The 6,000-nt window shown below is 56.6% G+C and overlaps 1 protein-coding gene across 1 annotated transcript in view; it reads right to left on the reverse strand.

Moving 5' to 3' along the window:
- The window catches only part of LOC140125879 (solute carrier organic anion transporter family member 1C1-like), a 40,307-nt gene extending 34,790 nt beyond the window's left edge, over nt 1-5,517 (reverse strand). Inside the window, exon 1 of the mRNA XM_072144760.1 lies at nt 5,334-5,517. The gene's annotated coding sequence lies outside the window, so the exon portion shown is untranslated. The remainder of the gene's footprint in view (nt 1-5,333) is intronic.
- Nucleotides 5,518-6,000: the final 483 nt, after the last annotated feature.

Raw genomic sequence — 6,000 nt, forward strand, 5'->3', positions numbered from 1 at the left:
TACAGACCCCCAGAGCATTCCCACTACATACACCCCTGGTGTGGGGGATTACAGACCCCCAGAGTATTCCCACTACATGCACCCCTGGTGTGGGGGATTACAGACCCCCAGAGCATTCCCACTACATGCACTCCTGATGTGGGGGATTACAGACCCCTAGAGCATTCCCACTACATGCACTCCTGATGTGGGGGATTACAGACCCCTAGAGCATTCCCGCTACATGCACCCCTGGTGTGGGGGATTACAGACCCCCAGAACATTCCCACTACATGCACTCCTGATGTGGGGGATTACAGACCCCTAGAGCATTCCCACTACATACACCCCTGGTGTGGGGGATTACAGACCCCTAGAGCATTCCCACTACATGCACTCCTGATGTGGGGGATTACAGACCCCTAGAGCATTCCCACTACATGCACTCCTGATGTGGGGGATTACAGACCCCTAGAGCATTCCCACTACATACACCCCTGGTGTGGGGGATTACAGACCCCCAGAGCATTCCCACTACATACACCCCTGGTGTGGGGGGGATTACCGACCCCCCCCCCAGAGTATTCCCACTACATGCACCCCTGGTGTGGGGGGGATTACCGACCCCCCCCCAGAGCATTCCCACTACATGCACCCCTGGTGTGGGGGATTACAGACCCCCAGAGCATTCCCACTACATGCACCCCTGGTGTGGGGGACTACCGACCCCCTGAGATTCCCTGCTTTTTCATGTGTTATTGATGTATTTTATTACATTAATGATATATATATTGGGTCACATTGTCCCCTCCTGGGCCCTGTAGTTATTGTTCGCAGAGCATCGCACCCGCCTCTGCTGCACTGGATGTGACCCTGAGTTTCACCTCTATCAGGGTCATGATTGATAACGTTTTTATTGCATATTCTAGTAAGATCACATCTCGGCGTTTCCACCACTCGTCATGTGACAGGGAAAGTCAGAGAAGTGATGGAGAGGACAGAACCACTTACTGACCTGGTCAGAGACAGGAAGGTTTTCTAAGGTGAATTTAATGTAATTATACTAAAGCTAAAACATCGAGAAAAGACCAGAAAGTCCAACATTACGGGGGCTCCTGGTCACCATCCAGGGGTGCGGGACCCCAGAAACCTGCGGCAGCTCCATCCGCCCCCTCCCCATATGATAAAACCCCGGAATATCCGGAGCAAATATATAGAAGTCCTGGAGATACGGCCCCCGCTAAAGGATGCAAGGACTCCCGAGGAGTAGATAAAGAGGCCAATCCAAGGGTCACACATAAAGGGAAAGGTAAGTAGATACTTACAGCAGGAGAAGCTCAGGGAGAGGAGGTGACACCCAGGACAGTCAGGAGACGACTTATACATTCATCTTATTTACTTACTTTACAAACAGCCTCCAACCGCAGAAAATCAAGTGACTCCTATGAGAAAGGTATACAGAAGGATCCGAGACACGGATCACATATCCTGCCTCCAACTATGAGGAATTCTGGGAGTTATCAGACCACTAACATATTACTACAGACTGTGCAGCTACACGGGGACCTAGAGGGTAGGGGGCCCCCAGCTATTCTATGGTGGATTTATGTGTCTGCGCTGTGGCTCCCCACTGCCGTGTATCTCACCCCCTCCCCGCTAACCCACATCACTCTCCGCAAGTTCATAAGTGGTGAAGGGTGCAAGATAGACAGCAAAGCGGAGGCAAAGGAAAAGTCTGCTGGCCCTGACACTGTGCATGCGCTGAGAGGTGAAGGGGGTGAGATGTACAGCAGAGAGGAGATGGGGGAGAATCCTGCTGGCCCTGACACTGTGCATGCGCTGAGAGGTGAAGGGGGTGAGATGTACAGCAGAGAGGAGGCGAGGGAGAATCCTGCTGGCCCCAGCACTGTGCGTGCGCTGAGAGGTGAAGGGGGTGAGATGTACAGCAGAGAGGAGAAAAGGGAGAATCCTGCTGGCCCCAGCACTGTGCATGCGCTGAGAGGTGGAGGGGGTGAGATGTACAGCAGAGAGGAGGAGAGGGAGAATCCTACTGGCCCTGACACTGTGCATGCGCTGAGAGGTGGAGGGGGTGAGATGTACAGCAGAGAGGAGGAGAGGGAGAATCCTGCTGGCCCCAGCACTGTGCATGCACTGAGAGGTGGAGGGGGTGAGATGTACAGCAGAGAGGAGAAAAGGGAGAATCCTGCTGGCCCCAGCACTGTGCATGCGCTGAGAGGTGGAGGGGGTGAGATGTACAGCAGAGAGGAGGCGAGGGAGAATCCTACTGGCCCCAGCACTGTGCGTGCGCTGAGAGGTGGAGGGGGTGAGATGTACAGCAGAGAGGAGGCGAGGGAGAATCCTACTGGCCCTGACACTGTGCATGCGCTGAGAGGTGGAGGGGGTGAGATGTACAGCAGAGAGGAGGAGAGGGAGAATCCTGCTGGCCCCAGCACTGTGCATGCGCTGAGAGGTGGAGGGGGTGAGATGTACAGCAGAGAGGAGGAGATGGAGAATCCTGCTGGCCCCAGCACTGTGCATGCGCTGAGAGGTGGAGGGGGTGAGATGTACAGCAGAGAGGAGGAGAGGGAGAATCCTGCTGGCCCCAGCACTGTGCATGCACTGAGAGGTGAAGGGGGTGAGATGTACAGCAGAGAGGAGGCGAGGGAGAATCCTACTGGCCCTGACACTGTGCATGCGCTGAGAGGTGGAGGGGGTGAGATGTACAGCAGAGAGGAGGAGAGGGAGAAGCCTGCTGACCCCAGCACTGTGCATGCACTGAGAGGTGAAGGGGGTGAGATGTACAGCAGAGAGGAGGCGAGGGAGAATCCTACTGGCCCTGACACTGTGCATGCGCTGAGAGGTGGAGGGGGTGAGATGTACAGCAGAGAGGAGGAGAGGGAGAAGCCTGCTGACCCCAGCACTGTGCATGCACTGAGAGGTGAAGGGGGTGAGATGTACAGCAGAGAGGAGGCGAGGGAGAATCCTACTGGCCCTGACACTGTGCATGCGCTGAGAGGTGGAGGGGGTGAGATGTACAGCAGAGAGGAGGAGAGGGAGAAGCCTGCTGGCCCCAGCACTGTGCGTGCGCTGAGAGGTGGAGGGGGTGAGATGTACAGCAGAGAGAAAAAAAATGAGAATCCTGCTGGCCCCAGCACTGTGCATGCGCTGAGAGGTGGAGGGTTGAGATGTACAGCAGAGAGGAGGCGAGGGAGAATCCTGCTGGCCCCAGCACTGTGCGTGCGCTGAGAGGTGAAGGGGGTGAGATGTACAGCAGAGAGGAGAAAAGGGAGAATCCTGCTGGCCCCAGCACTGTGCATGGGCTGAGAGGTGGAGGGGGTGAGATGTACAGCAGAGAGGAGGAGAGGGAGAATCCTACTGGCCCTGACACTGTGCATGCGCTGAGAGGTGGAGGGGGTGAGATGTACAGCAGAGAGGAGGAGAGGGAGAAGCCTGCTGGCCCCAGCACTGTGCGTGCGCTGAGAGGTGGAGGGGGTGAGATGTACAGCAGAGAGAAAAAAAATGAGAATCCTGCTGGCCCCAGCACTGTGCATGCGCTGAGAGGTGGAGGGGGTGAGATGTACAGCAGAGAGGAGGCGAGGGAGAATCCTGCTGGCCCCAGCACTGTGCGTGCGCTGAGAGGTGAAGGGGGTGAGATGTACAGCAGAGAGGATAAAAGGGAGAATCCTGCTGGCCCCAGCACTGTGCATGCGCTGAGAGGTGGAGGGGGTGAGATGTACAGCAGAGAGGAGAGGTGGAGGGGGTGAGATGTACAGCAGATAGGAGGAGAGGGAGAATCCTGCTGGCCCCAGCACTGTGCATACGCTGAGAGGTGGAGGGGGTGAGATGTACAGCAGAGAGGAGGAGAGGGAGAAGCCTGCTGGCCCCAGCACTGTGCATGCGCTGAGAGGTGGAGGGGTGAGATGTACAGCAGAGAGGAGGAGAGGGAGAAGCCTGCTGGCCCCAGCACTGTGCATGCACTGAGAGGTGGAGGGGGTGAGATGTACAGCAGAGAGGAGAAAAGGGAGAATCCTACTGGCCCCAGCACTGTGCATGCGCTGAGAGGTGGAGGGGGTGAGATGTACAGCAGAGAGGAGGAGAGGGAGAATCCTGCTGGCCCCAGCATTGTGCATGCGCTGAGAGGTGGAGGGGGTGAGATGTACAGCAGAGAGGAGGAGAGGGAGAAGCCTGCTGGCCCCAGCACTGTGCATGCGCTGAGAGGTGGAGGGGGTGAGATGTACAGCAGAGAGGAGGCGAGGGAGAATCCTGCTGGCCCCAGCACTGTGCATGCACTGAGAGGTGGAGGGGGTGAGATGTACAGCAGAGAGGAGGAGAGGGAGAAGCCTGCTGGCCCCAGCACTGTGCATGCGCTGAGAGGTGGAGGGGTGAGATGTACAGCAGAGAGGAGGAGAGGGAGAAGCCTGCTGGCCCCAGCACTGTGCATGCGCTGAGAGGTGAAGGGGGTGAGATGTACAGCAGAGAGGAGGCGAGGGAGAATCCTGCTGGCCCCAGCACTGTGCATGCGCTGAGAGGTGAAGGGGGTGAGATGTACAGCAGAGAGGAGATGGGGGAGAAGGGTGCGCCGGTCCCGTATACACACGGCATAGGGTGCGCCGGTCCCGTATACACGCGGCAGAGGGTGTGCCGGTCCCGTATACACGCGGCAGAGGGTGTGCCGGTCCCGTATACATGTGGCAGAGGGTGTGCCGGTCCCGTATACACGCGGCAGAGGGTGTGCCGGTCCCGTATACATGTGGCAGAGGGTGTGCCGGTCCCGTATACATGTGGCAGAGGGTGTGCCGGTCCCGTATACACGCGGCAGAGGGTGTGCCGGTCCCGTATACACGCGGCAGAGGGTGTGCCGGTCCCGTATACACGCGGCAGAGGGTGTGCCGGTCCCGTATACATGTGGCAGAGGGTGTGCCGGTCCCGTATACACGCGGCAGAGGGTGTGCCGGTCCCGTATACATGTGGCAGAGGGTGTGCCGGTCCCGTATACACGCGGCAGAGGGTGTGCCGGTCCCGTATACATGTGGCAGAGGGTGTGCCGGTCCCGTATACACGCGGCAGAGGGTGTGCCGGTCCCGTATACACGCGGCAGAGGGTGTGCCGGTCCCGTATACACGTGGCAGAGGGTGTGCCGGTCCCGTATACACGCGGCAGAGGGTGTGCCGGTCCCGTATACACGCGGCAGAGGGTGTGCCGGTCCCGTATACACGCGGCAGAGGGTGCGCCGGTCCCGTATACATGTGGCAGAGGGTGTGCCGGTCCCGTATACACGCGGCAGAGGGTGGTCCTGGCAGCGATATCCTAGTTACAGGACGGTATAAATCAGGAGATATATAATAATTACTTACAGTTCTGTGGACTCCTCTTGTTTGAAGTCCACTTCTGTTCACACGACAAAACGAGCCCCTTATTGTATGACCTGTGCGCACTAATCCCGCCTCCACATGAGCAAATCAGGGAAAGGGAAGGAAAGCAAATTACATTGTGACACTTCGAGAAGTTCCCTGGAAACACTTCTGTCTGCTCCATCCACAATCCACTCAGCGCCCAAATCCACCTGTGTAACCTGCATCTGTGTCCTCAAGCCAAAATGAGCAAATAGGATGAGATATACGGCTCAGCAGACTGTATCACACTGGAGGAGATTAGATACACAGCTCAGCAGACTGTATCACACTGGAGGAGATTAGATACACAGCTCAGCAGACAGTATCACACAGGACAGGATTAGATATACAGCTCAGCAGACAGTATCACACAGGATAGGGTTAGATACATGGCTCAGCAGACAGTATCACACAGGATAGGATTAGATACACAGCTCAGCAGTCAGTATCACACAGGACAGGATTAGATATACAGCTCAGCAGACAGTATCACACAGGACAGGATTAGATACACAGCTCAGCAGTCAGTATCACACTGGATATGATTAGATACACGGCTCAGCAGGCAGTATCACACTGGAGGAGATTAGATACACAGCTCAGCAGACAGTATCACACTGGATTTGAT

Source organism: Engystomops pustulosus, chromosome 4, assembly GCF_040894005.1.
Source record: "Engystomops pustulosus chromosome 4, aEngPut4.maternal, whole genome shotgun sequence".
Classification (NCBI taxonomy): Eukaryota; Metazoa; Chordata; class Amphibia; order Anura; family Leptodactylidae; genus Engystomops; species Engystomops pustulosus.